Source organism: Lemur catta, chromosome 2 (assembly GCF_020740605.2).
Source record: "Lemur catta isolate mLemCat1 chromosome 2, mLemCat1.pri, whole genome shotgun sequence".
NCBI classification, from domain to species: Eukaryota; Metazoa; Chordata; class Mammalia; order Primates; family Lemuridae; genus Lemur; species Lemur catta.
The window spans coordinates 118,259,537-118,281,759 of NC_059129.1; the positions used below are offsets into that span (position 1 = coordinate 118,259,537).

A 22,223-nucleotide genomic window follows, 5' to 3' on the forward strand; every position below is an offset into this window, starting at 1 on the left:
CACATACCTTGATTTTTGGTTTGGAGAATTCGGTCACTACACCAACTGAAGAAATAGTGGGGCGGTCTGCTTCTGCAGGGTAATTTCATGGTCCTAAGGAAGGAATTTAACAGTTTATTTTCTGAAACTGGTTCAAGGAACATTCCTTAAGTGAAAAAATTCAATCAAGAATAATATTACTAACGTTGTGGAGAAGGTTTTTTTAATACAGAATTTCCATCTGTGATATATTTAAATTCTAGGCCTCAGGGAGCAATTTCAGAAAAGGGCCTCCTTCACCCTTTGTTGGATGCAAAATAAATTGTCTACTCTGGGGATGGGGGCCTCCCCTTACCTCCCCACCCCTGCAAAACGTAAGATTTGCTTCCATAGTTCCTGAGATCACACATGCTACCTTTTTTCCCCTCGCACAGCAAACTCAACTATTGACATTAAAATGTTTATTATAACTTTAAGTACTTAAATTATTTTGTAGGTATTCATATCTAGTAGAGAGAGAGAATCGTGTGCTGCCCAAAAGGTGGCCTCCAGTCAATCAGTGGAAAGCTGTCAATATTGAAATAAAATACTCCCCTGATCTAGTTTTGACGCTTTAACAAAGACAGGTTTTGCCATTTAGGACCGCTCAGCCATCTTGACTGAATACATTAAGAGGGTAGTCCTCGACCTGCTTATTGCCAAGGTACTTTAACAGTGATTTCTGAGAAGCTGTACGTCTCTCAACAGAGGCCTAACATGTTTGAGCTGTCAATAAAGATCCTCAGGAAGGAAGAGGAAAGAACGCGCAAGTTTTAAATGCATACTTTATTATGCATTCTTCCAGTCCTAAAAGAGGGGGAGGCTATACTCCGTAAAAGCTTAAAACTTTTATTTCCCACTTTTCCTGACCTGTAGCATGTATTTAGCCTTTGGGTAGTGTTTGTGCAAGATTAATGGCTGAATGCATACATTTAACAGCACATGGTGGATGTGCTGCTCTGAGAATTGCCTTTAAAAAAAGTAAAGTGAAAAAATAGACAAAGAAATCTATAACCTGGCCGTCTTTCATATTTGTTTGCACTGTTCCTGAACCGGCTCTGAGGCGGTGACCAGGAGATCGAAAAGATGCACCTGAAACAGTATCTGCGGGCAGCTGCGTTCGCCACCCGGCTCTATTGCTGCTTTCCAGCGGCGAAGGCGCAGCAGCAGTAACAGGGAAGCCAGCGCGAGCCTCCCGGCAGCGGCGGCGGCGGCGGCACCGGCACCAGCGCAGTTTCCCCTCTCCCCAGCCCTGACTCTACGCGCACATGCGCACTGCGCCCGCAGCCCTGGACCATTTGTCAGGACTACTCGTGAGACGGAGAAAAAAAAAAAGAGAAAATTTGGGGGTAAGAAGCGGTTGATCGGATCTAATCTCTAATTAATCTGAAGATTTGCCCGTGCAAAAGCCATTCATTTATTTTTCTGGGTGAGGATGAAAGTTAAGAGACCTATAGAGGGAAGGAAGCGCACCCTCGTCTTGTGAAACAGATCAGGGGAGGGGAAGGACAGAAGGGGTTTCTCCCCCACTTCTCTGCGCCTCTGGGAAAGAGGAGAAAACTTAATCCCGGGGAAAAAAGTGGGCAAGTGACTCGGAAACGGCTGGAGGGGGAGTCTCTGGGCATCTCACTCTGAAGTAGTGAGTGCGAGTGTGAAAGAGGAACAAAAGAGAGAGAAAAGAGAAAGGAAAAAATGGGGGGAGGAGAGACTTGTATTTTTTTCTTTGCGCGCACACGGGGAAGGGTGTGGGGGGCCGTGCGGAAGGGAGCGGGGCGAGGCGGCGGCGTCGGGCTCTCGCTGGCGCGCAGGCGGCGGGATGCGTGTGGGCCCCCTCCCCCGCGCCCCCCGAGCTTGTCACTTTGGTCGCTTTCATGACACCGGGCGCGGGGTGGGGGAGCGCGGCGGCGCCGGGCTCCGCCGGGGTGCGTGTCGGGGTGGGCGCCGCGGAGCCGCAGCCCGGGCGGCGAGCGCGGCCGCCGAGGCGGGGGGCGCCGGCGGGGGGCGCGGGGGCGGCCGGGGCCGCGGATCGGTGCGGCGGGAGGCGCGAGCCCCGCGCGCCGCCCCTGCGGCCCCCTCCGCCCGTGTGGCCTTTGTGCCGGGCGCGCACCGGAGAGCGAGCGAGCGGGCGAGCGAGCGCGAGAAGTACAAGTACGGGAGACCGAGGCAGTGGGAAAAGAGGCCGGGCCACTTTCTCCCCGCTCGGGCTGCGGAGAATGGACTGGTTGAATGTGCAGGCGCGTCTCCCGGCGTGTGCTGTGTGTGCGCGGCGGAAAGGCCTCCCCGACTCCCACCGCGCACACGCACACTCACACGCACGCACACACACACACACACGGACCCGCGGCGGGCTCGGCGGCCGAGAGTTTGCGTTCTCTTCCTCGCCGCCTCCCCCTTCCCGACCGAGTGTGTGAGAATTTCATATAGATCAGCTCCAATTTCCGCCATTTTGGGAAAGTTGCACAAAAATAAACCCTCCGGTTTATTTCTGCCCGAGGCAGGAAAGTGCTTCGGGAAGCGAGGCGGCGCGGGCCCGCGGCGGCCGTCCGCGCGGGGGAGGGCGCGGGCCGCGGGCCGGGCCGGGAGCCCGCGCCGTCGCGGCGTTCGCCCCGCGCCGTGCCGCGCCGAGCCGGCCCGGGTGCGGGCGCGGGCGTGTGTCGGGAGGCGGTGGCCGCGGCGGCGGCGGCGGCGGTAGCGGCGGCGGCCGCGCCGGGGCGGCGGACTGAGGGTGGGTGGGTGGGGGAGGCGCGGGGCTGCTTTTCCTGCAACTTGTTTACGCCTTCCTTATATTGGGGAGGAAAAGAGGGGTCGCGGCCGGGGCCGCCGCCCGCCTCGCGCCGCGTGCGTGTGCCATTCCGGGATAATGGGCTTTGCACACTCGCGTCCTGGGCCCCGCGGGCCGTCCTCGCGCCGCGGCGGCGGGGCGGGGGGAAGTAGAGGCCGGCGGGGGTGGGGATCGGGAAGCGCAGGAGCCGAGGCATCCGCCGCGCGCCCCGCGAGCTGGTGCGGGGGGAGGAAAACTTGAGAGCCTTGGAAGGGGAGGAGGGCACGGTGGCACGGGCGGGGGGAGGGCGCAACTTTTGGACTGGTGGTAAAACTTTAATTACCTTTAAAGAAAAAAAGGCCCTATGCCTCCCCCCTCCCCCTCCGCTCTGGCCACAGCACGGCCCACGGCGCGACCGTGAGAGAAAGTTTAAAAGCGGGCGGTTTCCTCCCTGCCGTCCCCGCCGAGGGGTGGGGGTGTCTGTTTGTCCGTCTGCGCTCGGTGAGAGGTGGGGGTAGCCAGCCGCGCTCTCCGGGTCGCGAGCACCGCGGCCGTACCCCACCCTTCCACGGGGAGACGAAGGTAAACGTTGCTTCGGTTTCCCTTCTCAGTCCCCCTGCCGCCGCCACCCCGCTTCCTTTTCCTCCCCCTCCCCGCTGATTTTTTGAGGGGACCCTAAAAACGGAGTCTCTTTCCTTATGCAACTTCCTTGGGCGCAGCGAGCACGGCCCTTCCCCCTCCCTGCATCCCTTGGCCCGCTCCTTCACCACCTCGGGGCCACCGCCAGTAAAATGCCTTCGAGATCATTCAAAGTGCACAGAAACAAAAATAGGTCTTTAATTGTTCCAGGTTAGGGGAAACTGAGATGAGAAATAAGAATTTGGGGTGGGGGCGCCGGCGGCTGCGGCGAGCGCGTCGAATTATCATTTTGATTTTCCTAGAGCGTTGTTTGTGATGTCTTTATTGGTTTGGGGAGCCCGAGAGTCTCTGTACTGGCTATCTCGGTCGCGTGGATTTTTGCGCAAGTTTTTAGAAAAACACTGACTCGAGTAGAGAGCATTTCTCCGGAAAGTTTCAAGTGCAGCAAAATAGCGAACGTGCAAAACTGGCCAAGGGGAGACCTCTAGTGGTTAAACGCATCTTTAAGTTCGGAAGGCCGAGAGCAAAGTTTGGCCTTTACTTGTAGCTACGTAGTCCGTTCAGACGTGGAAGTAATTAGAAGACCTGAGCGAGCAGCCAGATGTTGTGTGAAAGGATGCTGATCAGAAATACAAAGTTTAGTAAATCGGAGAGCAGTGAAATCTGAGGACTCAGACCCTGTAACTTCCATCCGTCATTACTTACGTGTGAAAAATACTTTGCTCTTATACTGGGTTTTAAGATTGATCACTCCCTGGGTTAGAAACAATTGTTTGTATTTATTGTTGTCTATACCTTTCATCAATTTTTAATCACGAGTCACAGCAAATAACTTCATTTTGAATGTTTATAAAAATACAAAATGAAACGTGTTTAAGACTTTGAAGGAATGAAAAAGACCTTTGGTTGAGATTTGCGTTTAATATGAGCTGGTCTTTTTATTGTCTGATAAGTATAATTGAAGGCTAGTATTTAGTTTCTTAGCTGTTTAGTTATATATAGTCATAAAATAAGTAGTCCCTTTTGGTTCTAAGATTATAATTTTGTTTCACTGCGTAAAAATTATTTCTGAATACTTTGTATAATTTGTGATTTAAAACACTTAAATATATGGGCAAAACTGCTTATGTAATATCTGTTCTTTTGCCAGTGTATATTGGGTATAGTATCTTTAAAGATAAAAGCAGTGAAGGGTGTTAAAGTTGAGTCAAATGATCCCTGTAACTTTCACCTCCTTGTCATACAATGGGAAAGACTTTATTGGGTGAACTTAGGTTATGAGAATGATATGAATGATTAAAACTCATTTCATCTCATCCGGGACTAGTTTATTTATACAGAGTGGTATGATGTGAAATTATGCATGTCAGTGATTCAAATGTAAACTTACAAATTGTGGATTGTGGATTTGTAGGCTTCTTTTTGATGACCATGCTTTGATTTTTTACCTTTCCTCTCTTTAAATCAGGGCTAGACCCTTAGAAGAAATCTTGGGAGTGGACAGCAATTGTGAAGATCACCGGACAGTTCTGCCTTTCTTGACTGCTGCAAAGTAAGATTTGCTTGTTGAAACAAACTGTTTCACATGCTTGCAAATGTTAAAAGCTGCATTTGCAGATCAGGAAGGAGAATGTGGGACAGGGTTGGCAGAAAATCATCATTTTATGGAAGCTGCTTTGAATGCATGAATATATTGACACTAAGTGTGATTGAGGGTTGAATGAAACATTAGGAGAAGTTATGAGATTGTCCTGGGACGATGATAATCTTTGGACTGGCTTACTTACTAGATTCTTTTTGTTTTTTTTACTTACTACTATACTAATGAGGAACTAGATTCTTAATTAGCATTTTAGCACCTGTTTTCTACTGAAAGTAAATTTTTTTATTCTTTGGAATTGAAAAAGTGGAAAAACTGGAATAAAGTGATTGTAAATTAATGTTACTATTATATAGGTATACAGTGATATGGAAGACTCTGGAACTTTAAATGTCTTTGGGTTCCAATGGTAAAATTTTGTAGATGAAATTTATACTGAGAACTTCGGGGTATTTAAGTAACTTATCTCCTATGGCTTAAATCCAAGATGGGCTGACTTGTGCCAAATATCATGTCACAGGGTTATAGTGAAGTTCCAGTGTGTTAGCATAGACTTGTCAACTTTTTGTTTTTGTTTATGTTTGTTTTTGGTAGAGACGGGGTCTTGCTATGTTGTCCAGGCTTCAACTCCTGGCTTCAAGCAGTCCTCCCGTCTTGGCCTCCCAGAGTGCTGGGATTACAGATATGACCCACCATGCCTGGCTAGACTTGTCAACTTTTGAACATGTTCCCACAGAGAATAAATACAGCTGTTGTCCAATAAGATCCCTTTGGTAAATCTGGAGAGTGCTGGCTTATCTCTAATAATCGAAGACCCACTTTTAGGACAAAAGTCATCCTCAGGCAGAGGAGGCAGCTGTCTCTGGGGTGGAACATCTGAGTACATCTGTGCCACTCTAGTGCTTTCTACCATTATACCCTTTTTGCTTTTTTCCCTCTTTAGTTTTCCATCTCCTTTTCTGCTTGTTTTCCTGCTTTTTCTATCTTGAGTATGACAGGGGTTGCTAATTCTTGTTGGGCAAAAACAAAAGGAAACAAAAATTAGTCTACCTTTTATGAGCAGGACCAATAATCCTGATTAGGCCAGATTGTGGTCTAGAAGTCAAACTGAATAATTACTAATATAAAAATGATTAACAGGAGTTTGCTGTCATTTTCTGCATGTGGATCATTTTGAATAGTGGAATTAGCAAAATATTAATAAGTAGATGTGGTCCATGTAGATGATAGCAGCAGAGACAGTGGGGAAGAAACTACTTTAAGAAGGTCATACAGACAGAATTAAGGTTCAAGCGGAGTGAAATGTGTTTCCTAGGATGATAAGTGTCCTGTTGAGACATGCTGAGTTGAAGATAGTGCTTATTTTTCTTCATCTGGGAACTCACTGTGGCTGTGGATAGAATGTTTAAGTCACTTTACCTCCTTTAGCCTAGATTTTCTCATCTGGAAAATGGGAACAACCGTACTTGCCTGGCTTCCTTTGTTAAAAGGATCAAATAAAATAAGATTTTGAGAACTATAAAGTTAAGTAAATGTGTGGTAGTCTTACTGTCCTTTTACCTTAGCCAAGCTTTGTGAAGGGCAGGAGGTAGGTTGTCTAGGGTGGAACATAGTAATTTTAATTCCTGACTGAAATCTTTAGATTGGTTTCTGGTATATGTAGTATATGGACTTGTCAAAAATATTTCTAGGGATATTTCTTTTTTTGAGGAGAAAAAGTAGTTTTCCATTTTATAGTATTGGCTCCTTGAGGGAAAGGACCATGTTCTAACATGGTGCTGAATACAGAACTTGAAATTTATTTATCCCAAACTAGTCATTTAGTAAGTAGAAGGAGTAAGTGAAAGAAATACTTTAAAATGATGCCTAATTGTGAAAATGGCAGGGTGATGAAAGTAGAAGGATTGGTGTGAGGGGAATTAATGTACTGTAATTAATATTTTAGTTGCATGAGTCTGCTGGGAGATGAGGAGGAGAAAATAGGTAACTGGGGTAGTAATGATTTAAACTAACTATAGGGGCCAGAAAATGAGTCCTCTGAATGACTGGATTTAGGGAAAGATCCACTATAGAGCTTTCCCTCCCTGTTTTCTAGATCCCTTTGCTACTATATTCTAATTATAGCCAATTATCTAAAAATATTTACATAGAAAAAAAATCACAAGTCCTGTCTGTCATTATTTTCAATTTGAAGATGTTGAACCTGACAAAATAAACCCTGACAAGTTTTAGTTTTATTTCGTCTCTCTTTTGTAGATTATCCAATCAATTGTTCTAAGAATCCAAAAGCCCAATAGTAGGGGAAAAAAGAAATATATGTCCTGTTTAATTAGTGCCTGAGTAATTGAGAGTTGGTTGTTGAAGAATTTCTACTGGTTTGGTAGTTTATTTTTAAGAATTCTATATTTCAACCAGTTTTATTTATAGTAGATGCAGTTAGGATGGGAAATTTACAAGAGACGCTACTTTACATGGTGTCGGACAAGGGTACACCTTGGGGTCCAAAGGATAGGCATCCTGAGAGATCCCTCCAGCAGTGTTCCTACTAGTTACTTAACCAGTTTTTATTGAGTTCTTCACTAAAAGACTAAGTCTTTGCCCTTGAGGAGTTCCCTAGATCCTTACTCCAGGAGTAGACACAACTCTGAGCTCTGCTAACAATAGTATAACAATTGCACATTGTACCGTTAGAGAATAAAGGCTCAGGCACTCTTGGGAGCCACTGAGCCAGGAAACAAGGATTTCTGGGCTAACTGGTGCAGAACCATGGTATATAATTGTATACATAGACCACAACACATGACATTCCTTTTTTAATGCTTAGCCTTAAGAAATGAATAAGAAGCCCTTCACCCACTTACAAGGAATGCCTGAATCGTGTATCTAGTGAGAGTAATAGATTTGAGCTGACTCTTTGACCAGTGTGTTCACAAGGTGGTGGTGACTTTCTGGTGAAGATCTGGTCTATCACTGTTACAATTGAGGGGTTTGTTTCTCACAAGAATTAGGGGGTTATTATGATACAGATGAAGGTACCATATTTAGAGAGAACTATTTATATGTTCATATGTGTGTCTGTGTATATACATATATTGTGTGTGTGTGTGTGTGTGTGTGTGTGTAATGTCTTAAAGGTCAGGGGATACATGGAAGATATATTTTGTGAAGGGCTTCATTATCTAATGGAAATATCTCAGGTTATCTCTTCGCTGTGTTAAATTATTTCATTGGCACTTAGAGATATGAGTCAATAGTGGGAGGTCACGAACTGGTCTGTATTGATTGCCACAGCTATGCAGCCAGTGGATGAAAGGAAACACCAGGAAAGGGTACCCTTGAAATATAACTAAGTTTGATTTATGAAGTAAAATTGGGAAGGACCTTTACACAATTCCCATTTAGGATACAGGATAGTTTGGAGGAAAGAACAAGGATTTTTGAAAGGAGTTTGAGTAAAGTTGGGTGATCTTGAGGGAGGGAACTTTTTCTGATAAACTCTAGTTTCTTCCTTAGAAGTAGACTTGAAATGAATTACTTGGATGGTGATTGTAAGAATTATATGCATATTATATGTAATAGTAAAATACTTTCTGCATTATTATTCTTTATCCCATATATACTGAATATGGGTGTTTTGCATTCAGTCAACAAATATTTATTAAGCATCTGTTGTGTGTAAATCACTGTTGGGGAATGTTTCACAAAATCAACAGTTGTAACAGGATTGAAGGAATGAATGTGTTGGGGCTACAGAGAAATAGAGGATCAATCCTTGGTCCCAGCGTACTTGTAATCTAGTTGGAGTGATAACCCATACATATATAATGGTAATTAACAACAAGAAGCCATGGTTAAGTGTGAGATAAATGCCGTGTGTTCTGTGGTAGTACCTCTGGATATGGTGTTAAGTGTGTTCCTATGATAGGGGCCTGGAAGACGGGGTACCCTCTGCAGAACACTCTGAAATGTTGATACACGATATTAGGTGCAGGTGTATATTGAGAGCCTTCTGAGTGTCAAGCATTAAGCTGGGTGCCTTATGTTCATTTACTTATTTATTCATCCAAAAAATACTTTCTGAGTGCTTTCTGTACGCTCAGGTACTGTTCTAGGCACTGAGTATTATCTCTAATACTTTTACTAACCTTGAACATTTGTTATTATTATTTCTCTTTTAGAGCAAACCAGTGCTTAGAGATACTTAGTAACTTGTCTAAGTTCATATCATGCAGTTTGAAAGGGGTGGAACCAGGGAAAATGATACTGGCTTATGACTGTGTTGTTATATCTTTAGATTTCTGATTTTCGAAATAGTAATTCCTAGAATATTTCAAAGATAACGTGTTTCCAGATTAATATATTTACAGTTACACACTGGTTTAGTACAATGAGCAACAGTGAACATGTATAAGAAAAATTGATGGGAAGAAAACTCTTTCTACTTTTCTCTCTCTCTTTTTTTTTTCTTTTTTAAACCAAAAATTGGGAAAAGACCAATCACTGAGTTATTTTGAAAAGAATACCTTGGTGTAGCCTATAGCCTTGAAATAATCACAAACTGTTAATGAAATGTTACTCAGAATAGGTTTTGGAATTACTGTGCATAGTTATATAAACGATTTCATTTGTTCTTAGTGGGAAGAGACCCAATAAGGCAGTAGGGTTACTTATAAAAAATAATAAAGCGATCAGTCAATAAAAAGAATGAGGCCTAAATTTACCAAGGCAGGCTCAGAAGGTTATGGAATTTGCTCAGAAGCCAGGATTGTAAAAAGAAAAAGAAAATTAAAATGAGGGATAGAGATAATGGTGGGGGGAAACTGGAGGTGTATGTGGCAAAAATATAGTGGCCTAGAATCAAAATAAAAAATGAAAACAGGGAATATGACTAAGAAGATACTAAACAAGGATGCTATCATTAATAGTGTTATACACTCTAACCAAAATGCAAAATGAGGTGAAGAGTCTATTTGCACTCATAGGGTGATTCTGTGTTGCAGTGGGAAGTATTTATCTTTGTTATGTGAGCTGTGGTGCATCAAGCAGATCTTCAGTTTGACGTAGAAGGATGCTATTGCCTGCATTGATTATAGGATAATGGACTGTTTCTCCATTGTTGAAGCTCTAGTATTCAATAAATTTCTTTGAGCACCTATTATGTACCAGATCTTTTTAAGGTTGGGCCATAGCTTTGGGTTATATATAATTTCATGGAATTAAGCCAGTTCAGTTACTAGAACATTTTGAGTGGGATTATTCAGGTACCAAAATCAGTTGATTATTTTTACCTGTTACACTGGTGAACCCTGAACAGTGAATTGAAATTTCTAAGTGGTCAGTCTGGTCTGGTGGTTAAATGATCTAAATAATTCACCCAATTGGTTTGTGGTCTTATTTGGTAGACTTGAGGCTTAGTTGTTCAATCTATTGATAAGGAGTGTAGCTACAAATGATTATCAAGATAAGCCTGTAGACCCGACTTCTGTGAGAGAAACAAAATCTGGTCAAATCTAATTCATTACTTGCAAAAGAGAAATCAAGTGTAAATCTTTTAATTTTAGCTCTATGTTCTATAAAAACATGAAGCAGAATAAGAAAAAAAAGACACTACTTTTAGAATTTTTTAAAAAAATTATGAAGTAAAATTAAAACAGAACAAGACAGTACTTTTAGTTTTTGTTTTTAAATTTAAGTTCATGCATATTTAGCATAAGCATAGAAATATCTGTGTCAGACAGGTTTTTGTTCTTTTTATGGCCTTTGTAAAATTTCTATTATTACCCTTCTAGTATAGTATGTTGATGATAAGATAGCACTTTTCAGGATACTTCTAGCTCAAATTGAGATATCTTACAGTCTATGTATATATTGAACATGAACTTCAAATAAAAGCATTTGATGAGAGTATATTAAATATGCCTTAGGCCCATTAATGTCAGTTTGTGATTTCACTTTCTGTGTACCTTTTTTTTTTCTTGAAAGGCATTTTTCATTTTCTGTTCCTCCTTTAGAGGAAGTAAGTAGGTTAGGCCACAGAATCTCAAATAATTCATCCTTCTTACAGTAACAAACGAAGGGCAGGAAGTTGAGAGTTTGTAAAGGTTGTCTTTGGTGACTGCCCGTTTGCATATGATCTCCATGGCAGAAAAGGTAGCAAATCAGATAGATCATTGCTATGTTATAAATAGGATACTTCTTGTTAACATGTGACCAGTAGATAAAGTGGGGGTATTTTTGAGAAAATGTCAATAAGATAGAACAGTTGTAATAACTGATTTCATATTTAAAGGCAGCATGGATTATTTGACACTCAGGTATCTAATGTTACAAGGATAGAGGAGAACAGAAGACCCAGACTCTCAAGGATTTGTTCCTGATGGTACTAAGATTTCATTTCTCGCACTGAAATGGTCTAGTTTTTCCTGCCTAAAATCTATGAACCTATTAGGCCCTTAGGGCCAAATTTCACATCTCTCCACAACAGATCTCAATTCCAATATGTGTGTGATTCAGAGTTCCTATCAGGCAGGGTGAGTAGAATATCAAAGCTGGTATCTGTCATGCTTGATTTGAAAGGAAGATTTTTCTTTGTAGCAATGTGTTTGTTGAGAGATGCTTCAAGTGTGAGTTTAGATTTTTCTCTTATCCTTATTGAATAAGCCTGTTTAAGAGGTTTGAATTTAACTTCTTTTGATGTGTTCTCCACTGACACTTAAATAAGGAGAGTTTCTTGGAGTGGTAATATTATGCTTCTGCCAAAGAGGTAAATAAATTCTTAGCAGCCCGGTGGTTAGAATTTTCATTGGAAAATTGGGCAAATGAAGACCTTTCTCCAATTTCTTTTCTCCTCAACTCTACCCCCACTAGTCTGTTGCATTTTCCCCTTCTCTTTTATTCATTCATTTGATACATTTTATTGATACCTACTATGGGTAGTTATCAAGGGATAAAGAAATGTGTAAATCGCAGTCTCTTGTCTTCAAAGCCTCCTGTAAGTAGGTGATGGTGATACAGTGTAGTAAGTGTTATAATCGGGGTGTAGATCCTATCCTCTCAGCACCACGTAGGTCCTGGCATCTTATGTGCACGTACATCTTCCAGTGCTCCTACAGAGAAAGACTCTCAGGGCCGTCACTCTGGCCCCCTTTGGGGATGATGCATTGCTTTCATTTCTCTCTTTCCTACTGGCCTTTTGCTGCAATACTTTCTATTTGTCTCTGTACTAGCTCTGCTGAAAGCAGGTCCTGGAACCACAGTTGGTACGTGAGGACATTTTTATGCCTCCTCAGCAAAAATGTCACAGGAGGATTGCCAGTAGCCTAGCCTTGGGTAGTTTTTCAGAAATGATGTCCTTCTGATTTTGTTGGTTGTTAAAATGTTCATTTCTTTATAAGAAATTGGCAAAACTAACAGTTGTTGACCTTATATCATTCTCCCAAATTCACTATGAAATCTACTTGTCCATGAGATCTCAGTCTCACCATTGTTCTTGACTGCCCTTCCTCCTTCCCTGCCCTCATCTTTAGATGCCTGAGAAATTAAATAAGGCTTTGTGATGTAGAGATACTGGCCTTTGCACAGATATCCTTCCTCTGTCATGATACTTCAGACATCTGGTAAACTGGCACTTGGAGGGCATATGGATGCTAGAGAGCAGCTTATTTTCTTTTCTTCAGAATAACTGTAGCTCTTGTGTACTGAGCGCCCACTATGTGCAAAGCACTCCAGCATACATATTTTTTTTTTTTGTTTTTAGAGACAGGGTCTTACTCTCTCACCCAGGCTAGAATACAGTGGCATGATCATAGCTCACTATAACCTCCAACTCCTGGGCTCAAGTGATCCTCCTGACTCAGCCTCCTGAGTTCCTGGGAATACAGATGTGCACCACCCCGCCCAGCTTATTTTTTAGTTTTTTGTGGATGTGAGGTCTCAATATATTGCCCAGGCTGGTCTCAAACTCCTGGCTTCAAGAAATCCCTGTACCTTAACCTCCCATAGTGCTGGGATTACAGGTGTGAGCCATCACACCTGGCTGATTTTTAAAAAAAAAAAAAAAAACATTCTTATATCTCTGTGGAGTAGATCGTTCCTATCCCATTTTACAGATGAAGGAGCTAAGACCGAAGAGAGATTAGGTGCCCTGCCTAAGATTATGCAGCTAGGAAACTGTGAAACTGAGATGGGAACCCGGGCAGTCTGGCTCCAAAGCTTTCCACCATTACATTAAATTGTCTTCTATGTTGACTAAAAGTCAGAGTGTTGGCCACTGTCTTGGGAAGTAAAAGTCTGTTTCTTAGCCAGATGACCTCAATTTTCTCATCCATAAAATGAAGATAATATATTTTCTGAATTTTTACCAGTCCTAAAAGATAGTTGTGAGAGTCAAATAGGCTGGTATTGGTGAGATCCTTTAAAATGACAGAGCATTGGGGAAACTCTCTGCTCTAGGATGTCTGTTTCCCTTTCATGTGTGTTAGGCTTAGGGGCTTTGTATGAGTCCCCCATGTGGCCTTCCTTGTATTTGTGGATATGAGTTCTCCCATTAAAGGCTGTGTGCCTCCCTGGTGTCATGGAGGTAAAGGAAGCCATCAGAGAACTGTGGGGAGGTCTTAGGTGAAAGGAACCATGTCTTTCTCAGGATCACTTTCTCAAGCCTAGACTTAAAGGACTGTAAGTCCTGAGGACATTCCCAAGTATTAGACACTGCCGTTGTCAACATGTGGATGCAGACAGGGAGCGAGGGCAGAGGTCAGAAGGTAGCATCGTTGTAGTTCAATCTAATGTGAAGATGAATAAACACTACTCCTATAAAACACTTAACTTTCATGTCATTTCCTGAAGTTATTTTTTATAGTTCAGCATTTTCCAAAAGAGGAGCTCCATGGCACTGTGAGATCAGTCCTGAAGCTAAGTGACTGTGGGAAACTTTGGCTGAGACTGCACCCCACAGGTGGCTGCACGTCTGATGTGCGCAGTACATCTCCCGAAGACTGCTGGGGTATTATTGCACAAAACCTTTTCTCATGGGACATGAATAAATGGTCTCCTAAAAGTTGGGTTTTGGGGAGCAGAGTTTGGGGAATGTTTCCCTAGCCTTGCCTTTAATCTAGTCTTGTTTAAATTCAGTCAGACCAGTGCGGTGCCCAGTCATGAGGCTCCTTCAGGGACAGGGTGTCCTCTGGGGAGAAAGCCTGGGCTCTGGGTCCAGTACCCTCAATATGTGGCAAATCCTTCCCTGTTACTTTAGAGGTATTGCTTTATTAAGAAACTGGCATTCTTTTCTGTAGCCATGTAAATATGAGGATTTATTATTAACAATAAGATATTTACTTTTTGTGTAGCGATACTCAGATCTTATGACGTAGGTTTAAACATTAGGTGGCCTACTACCATAGATGCTATTGAAATAAAATGAATTTTTAAAAAAGCCACTATGTAATTTTTTGTAAAGGTCACTGAATGGCTGCCATGAACTTGAATGATTTAGAATCAAACCAATAATCATAATAATAAACTGACATTTTATTGGCCACCTACTATGTGATAGGCACTGTGCTAGGGTATTATCTGGCTTATTAGCTCATCTAATCTTTATCATTACCCGATGAAGAAGAAAGGTTCTATTATTCTCTGCATTTTACGGATGAGGAAATTGAGATTTTTAAGAGATCCGTTTGTTGGAAGTCACAGAGTAGGTAATTGTCAAACTTGGGAAAGTGACAAAATGAAGAGGAGGAAAGGAAGGAAGCAGTTTAGGGAAGGGTGAGGGATGGAAAGAGGAACTTTAAGAGTATGATACATCTTGAGGATCATCTATGACGTATTAGGATGGTGGGGGGGAGGGTACGGGAGGCTCAGAGCAGTTTTATATGTCATGTAATAAGGCAGTTAGTAATGGGAAGACTCCTTTTAAATGATACTACTAAAGAATGATATTTAGGACATTCAGTTGGTTATTCTGCACCGGGTGCGGTATTTAGTTAGTGATTGATGATTCCTACAAAGTAAATGAAAAGCCACCTTCAGTTAATGGTCTTAAAGTAGGCATCCTAGCGGCAAGGCCTTGGAATCCCATGGTAGAGGTTGGTTTTTCTCCTTGTGTTACTGTTCTGCACAGTTGTCATTTTCGTTTGGCTCATGGTAATTATTTTAGGGTTAGCATTCTTGGCTCACTCTACAAAAGATACATTGCTCTCTTGACCAAAAATTGGTAAGATTAATCCATCGACACCGGGCGCTGATGTCTCAGGCCTTTTAACTACATGACAGAATTTGAGTCTGATTCTGACACTGCATTTGAGGTAATGTGTACTCCCATTTTACAACCACTTCCAATTCATAACCGTAGCATCTCTGTACCTTTTGTTTGAAAAATGCACAGGTTAACTATAAAACTATAAAATGCCAACTCTTAAAAAAAAGCAATTGTAAAATTATTAAAACTGTTTAACTGGCCTTAATGAACATTAGCCATTCTTTTAAATAAAATTTCTGGAGAACAGTTGTTTGAGCAGGGATGGCCAGGCTACTGTCACTACCCGTTCTCGGTAATCCGTATTTCTTTCCTTATCTGCAGGTCCAGACTTTTGGGTAATAGGCAAGGCCCACTCTCTTGTTCTGTGCTGAGCATTCTAGGTCAGCTGCTAATCTCTCAGAGGACTGTTATCTTCTCTTCATCTCAGTCCCAGGCAGGCTGCTCTTCATTTTGAATATGCTGCAGGAGCTCAGCACCTCGAGAGTCCATGCCCCTCACTCTGAGACTCTATTTCAAACACTCATGGCAGATATGAACAAAGAAGTTGTCTGAAGGATTACGAAGGACACCCAAACTCTGTTTATCTCTAGTCAAAATGAGATACAGTAGATTTTTGACATGTGTGAGGGCTGTGGCCCAAGCCAATCATAATTCTCAACTTGAAAAAAAATCATTGTAGCACATAATTCTTTCTGTAAAATTACTCAAGTAGAACTGAAAATTTTAAGTGATCTCTTTAGACCTTTAACTACTTGTCTCACTTGATGAGCGATTTTTATACTGTCTGGAGCACTTATTGAAACAAATTCACACATCTTTTCTACTTATTTCCTTTTGGAGCATTTGGTAGTTTTGTTCACACAATGTGTCTGAGTCATCAGTGCATTTGACATTTCAGTCTTTAATTTATCTGAAACTTCTATTTTGCGGCTAGCCTATCATTCATAAACATTTCCATATTCCCTTTATTCTGTCATCCACACTAGACTCAACTAGCAGTTAATTTTGTTTGTTTCATTTTTTAAAAAGAAACTTTTTTTTTTAATCACTTTATTTACAGTGTTCATAGCCCTAAGACTAAGCACTGTGACTAAGAACATACTTGGACCTCGGCCAGGCTCTATAACTTGCCCTTGCCCCTCAGCTTTGTGGCGTGTGTGGTTCAGAATCGTCCTTGTAAAATGACAAATTACTAAATGTCACAGGAACTTCAGGTGTTACTCAGGAATGGTAGAAACCATAATATGCAGTCTGGGAACACATACCTGAGTTGAGGAGCAGTGAACCCTGCATTTCCTCTCTCTCCTCCATCTGTTGAGCTGATACACATGCATATGTAGGTAACATGTACTATAAGTTACCAGAGAGCTTTGCAGAAGTTGATCTCCCTTAGTGATTTCTAGGCTGTAGCTTCAGTTGTTGGCATGTTCATGGGAAGGCATGCCTTTTATAACAGACTTAAATAAACATGAAACGGGATTTAAACACTTGTATTTTTTTCTTAAATGTTTTTTTAGGATCATATAAACATCCAACAAGTACAAAAAAAATACAGACAGAAGGCTCCTTCTCATAACTGTCTTCCTGGACACAGCCAGTATTACCAGTTTCTGATAAATCCTTCCAGAGATAGTCTAGGCATATATGAGCAATACACATAATTATATATACCTCCTTCTGTTTGATAGAAAGAGTAGCACACAGTTTTTGTATTTTGCATAACATTAGGAGTATTAATAGTATCTTGGAACTCTTTCTATATTGAAATGTAAAGCATTTCTTCATTGTTTTTTACAGTGGCATTATATCCCATTGTGTGGATATGCTATAATTGTCCTCTACTGATGGACATTTGAGTTGTTTCCAATTTTTTTTGTATTATAAACAATATTGTAGTCAGTGAATAACGTTTTACATTTTTCCTTGTGTACGTATGTGCAAGTATCTATAAAATAAATTTCTAAGAATCACTGAGTTGGAAGATATGGTCTTGAGTATTGTTGTCTATAGTGGTTGCTCCAACTAATAATGCTGCCATCAATGTATGAAAAGTGTGCTTCCCTGTAGTCTGATAAACATAGGATTTCTCAATGTAAGATAGTAACTAAGTTTCATCACCACCTATGTCAGAGGTACATGGTAGACTAGGGGTGCCAGGAATTTGTTTACATGAGAGACTGAGGAGGTTCATCCAGTAGGCAGAATATCTCAAGGGAGAGTTAAGTTGCACAGATTTGATTTGGAGATGAGGAGTGGTGTAGGAAAGAGGAGGTAATTCTGAGGATAGTGTCATATGCGTGGAGTCCTTTCTCTAGCCCTTCGGTTGGAGCCTGAGGGCAAGACGATTGTAATAAAAGTGAGTAAAAGCTAAGAGAATTGTTTCACAAAAGGGAGACTTTGGGAGTGTAATACACTTGGTGCCAGCAGCTGTGGTCTCTGTCTTCAGGAAAGTTACCAGCCCCTGGATGAGCCATCCACAGTGGGCATTGGTAGGAGCATGCTGGGCATCAGTGCCCTTGATTGTGGCATTGTCAGCCATGACATGTATGTTGGTGGGAATCCAGAGCTGTTTTGGTGCATTTGATGGACAGCCAAACTCCAAAGCTGACATCAGTAGTGGCTGGAGACCATTAGAATTTAGAGATTAGGAGGAAAATGCTAGATCCTGTCTGATAGCACAGAGGCCATCATGGTGCACTTTTAAGATACTTGCTTGGGAAACCTGGGCACCTTCTAACAAGAGATTTGCAATGGGTATTCTTGCAGAATGAGAAATACCGCTTGTGGCTTGTATTGTGACTATTATCTACCTACTTTTTGTGGCCCATGAAATACAGGTTACACATGGGATTGTGGAATAGTACAGGTGATAACTATAGGAACAAAACAAAAGCACTTCTAAGTACTGAAAAAAAAAATTGCCAAGTCTTAGGAACACAATTTGTTGAAGTGAAAGGACATTTTGTATGTTTCTATGCAAATGTGCACGTATGGAGGATGAAAACAAGGGAGGAAGACTAGGTGTCATAGAAGAAGCAGCTTTTGTTAACATAATATTGGTTGCTGGCTGTTCTACCTGATTAATAGATGGTGGAAAAACACTTAATATGTTGTAGCCATTCAGACTTCTTGTGATAATAAAAGTAGCCATGGCTTCAAAATTATTAATAGTTGATGGGAAAGACAACATAGCAAATATTTTAATGCTATAATATTTTATATAAAATATCCACAAAACACAGAATGAGAAAAAGAATGAAAATAATTGTTACAAAGTTTAGATATCTGATTACAGGCAGAGTACACTGTAACATTACTAATGTATAACAGAGGCATATTCTTGAGTATTTCTTAAAAATGTAATGAATATTTATTGCAAGTTTTGTACAGTGCTAGCTTATAGATTTTTTTCTTCTTTCTATTCCTCCTGCTAGACATGGACAGGATTTTGCTCCTATGAATTTTGTACATGTATCGTTTTTAGGCAGGAAAAGACTAAACATGTATTTGTGTTATATATGCATCTTAAGACGTTTTCTTAATAAGCAAATTAACAATAATTTAATTGATACATAATATTTTTGCTAATTTTTATTAAAAGCATACATGTTGGACTGACATACACTTGATATTTATGTCAAGAATTTTGGCCCTAGTATGCTGGTTTTGCCATGTTCCAAGAAGTACCACGTTCTGGGGAAAGTAGGTTTTGCCAGATTTTCAGAGGGGACAAAACTCTATAAAGGTTAGACAGTGGTTGAGAAAAACAGCTCATGATTGGATTTAGAACTGACCTAGGTTTAAAGGCTGTGCCACCAGCTGTGATTTTGAGAGAGTTACTAAATCTTTCTGCACGTCACTTTCTTCAGTGTAGACTAGAGGGATGGAGGAACCCATCTTTTTGTGAAAAAGAAATAAGTGAAATAATGTAGGTAAATTGCCACTTTGAATCCTTTTCTAGAAGAAGGTAAGATCGAATTAATAATTTAAAAATATGCGTATTGTGTCAACAAATAGTAAACAAATGCTATTTATTATATTTATAGAGAATGTAATAACCAGGATAGTCAGAGCTGAGAATTTCTACACTGTAAGATAATTTTGATAAGTTTCCTTAAAGCATACTTGACAAAGAAAATAATGGAAATGGTTAGTATCTACAGATTTTACCAGAAAGAACAGTAAAATTTTTGTTTTTAAAGGATCACTTGGGTTTTACCCAGTTTATCCACCAGGGGGAAAATTTTTTTCTGTCACTCTACTGTCTATCAGGAAAAAGTTGCCACTCCTACGTCACTTAGTAGGCAGTCAATTTCACTGCTGAGCATTATGTATTTAGTAAGAGAGGAGTCGCACAGAACTTAATTGCAAGTCTTATTCATTTCTTATTTTCACTGTTTCTTAGATAATTCTTCCTTTGGCCTTCACATCCTAGTTCCTGTTTTGATGATTAAGTCTTAATGATAGTAAAATCTGATTCTTTTTTAAAAAAAATTATTTATTTTTAATTGATACGTAATGATTGTACATGTTGATGGGGCACATGTGATATTCCCATACATGTCTGTAATGTGTATTGATGAAATTAGGGTAATTGGGATGCCCATCACCTTAAGTATTCATCATTTCTTTGTGTTGGAAACATTCAAAATGCTTTCTTCTAGTTATTTTGAAATATATAATACATTGTTAACTACTGTACATAGAACACTAAAACTTATTCTTCCTATCTAACTGTAATTTTGTACCCATTAACCATCCCCTCCCTAACCCTCCCTCTCACATATCCTTCCCAGCCTCTGGTAACCTCTATTTTACTACTTCTATGAGATAAATGTTCTTAGCTCCCACATGAGTGAGAACATGTGATGTTTGCCTTTCTGTGCTGGCTTATTTCATTTAACATAATATCCTCCAGGTTCATGCAAATGACAGGATTTCATTCTTTTTTATGGCTGAATAATATTCCTTTGTGCATATAGACTGCATTTTCTTCATTCATCCATTAATGAATGCTTAGGTTGATTCCATATCTTGGCTATTGTGAATAGTGCTACAATGAACACGAGAGTGAAGGTTATCTCTTCGACATACTGATTTCTTTCTTTTGGATATATATCCATTTGTGGGATTGCTGGATCATATGCTTTTTCTATTTTTAGCTTTTTTGAGGAACTTTGATTCTATTTTTTATAATGGCTGTACTAATTTACATTCCTATCAACAGTGTATAAGAGTTCCTCTTTCTGTGCATCCTTATCAGCATTTGTTATTTTTTGTCTTTTTTTAAATAGCCATTTTAACAAGAGTAAGATGATAATTCACTGTGGTTTCGATTTGTATTTTTCTGATTAATGATAGTGAGCCTCTTTTTATGTATCTGTTGACCATTTGTATGTCTTCTTTTGTGAAATGTTTAGATTATTTACCCATTTTTAAATCAGATTTTTTTTAGCTGTTGAGTTTTGCGTTTCTTATATATTCTGGATATTAATCCCTTGATGGGTAGTTTGCAAATATTTTCTTTCATTTTGTAAGTTTTCTCTTCACTCCATTTCCTTTGCTATGTAGAAGCTTTTTAGTTCGATATAATCTCATTTGTCTGTTTCTGCTTTTGTTGCCTCTGCTTTGATGTCTCTGAAATCTGATTCTTCAAATTCAGACTACATAACTTTTGAAATGATCAGAAATAGACTTAATAAAATACATGTCTACTATTTGACATTTTCTCTAGGTAAAAGGGAAGAAAGAAGAAAGAATATTGAAATATTTACTTAAAAATGAATGTATGTTATAGTCTTTCCTTAGTATTCCTGGGAGATTGGTTCTAGGATCCCCTCATATATCAAAATTCACTCGTGTTTAAGTCCAATAGGTCTGCCCTGTGGATCCCATGAATACTGTATTTTAGATCCATGTTTGGTTGAAAAAAAAATCTGTGTATAAGTAGACCCACACAGTTCAAACCCATGTTGTTCAAGGGTCAGCTGTAGGTACAAGGGCTGTCCGGAAAGTATCTAAACATGTAATGTGTTCTCGTTATATTAACAATAGCTGGATACTTTCTGGACAGCCCTCTTGTATAAGGAGACTGAGGTTAAAAAAATCGTGTGCCGGGCTCAGTCGCTCATGCCTGTAATCCTAGCACTCTGGGAGGCCGAGGCAGGAGGATCACTTGAGCTCAGGGGTTTGAGACCAGCCTGAGCAAGAGTGAGACCCTTCTCTACTAAAAATAGAAAAATTAGCCTGGCATGGTGGTGCGTCCCTGTAGTCCCAGCTACTGGGGAGGCTGAGGCAGGCGAATCACATGAGCCCAGGAGTTTGAGGTTGCAGTGAGCTATGGTGATGCCACTGCATGCCACTCAGGGCGACAAAGTAAGACTCTGTCTCAAAAAAGAAAAACTTGAATGAATTTTTCAAGCATGTACAAAATAAGGATGTAGAATAACAAACTACTGTGGACCCTACATGTCTGTTACCAACACATTGCCAGTATTATTTGACTACTTCACCCCTCTGATTAATTTATAGCAAATTTCCCACATTATATAATTTCATCTATTCACTTCAGTTTGTATCTCTAAAATATGAGGAAGAACTGCCTTTTAAAAGTACATAACTATTGTCATTCCTATAAAAAAAAAAGCAACAGTATTTCTCTAATATCATCAAATAGCCAGTTGGTATTCATGCTTCCCTTCTTGTCTAATAATCTTTTTAAAAAATAGTTTAAATCAGGGTCCAGACAAGATCTATGAATTGTGGTATTATGATTGGTTAATATATCTCTTAAATCTCTTTTAATCTAAGTTTCAAATTTCCTCTTCCATCTTTTTTTTTTTTTTTAGTTTCTTTTTCTGTGGGAAAAAACCAAGTTTTTATCCTGTACGTTATTGGCTTTAAGACTTTTTGGTTTCAAGTCTCCTTTTCACTCTAAAAATGTTTTA

The 22,223-nt window shown here is 40.4% G+C and overlaps 1 protein-coding gene across 8 annotated transcripts in view; it reads left to right on the forward strand.

Annotated features, from left to right (window-relative positions):
• Window positions 1–1,284: 1,284 nt before the first annotated feature.
• Window positions 1,285–22,223, forward strand: part of L3MBTL3 (L3MBTL histone methyl-lysine binding protein 3) — a 105,423-nt gene continuing 84,484 nt past the window's right edge. For 5 of the 8 annotated variants that reach the window (XM_045544340.1, XM_045544346.1, XM_045544343.1 and 2 more), the window contains exon 1: window positions 4,696–4,970. The gene's annotated coding sequence lies outside the window, so the exon portion shown is untranslated. Of the gene's footprint in view, window positions 1,368–3,338; window positions 3,362–4,695; window positions 4,971–22,223 lie in introns of those variants that run through there. The other 3 variants (XM_045544341.1, XM_045544345.1, XM_045544342.1) reach the window with 2 other exon arrangements.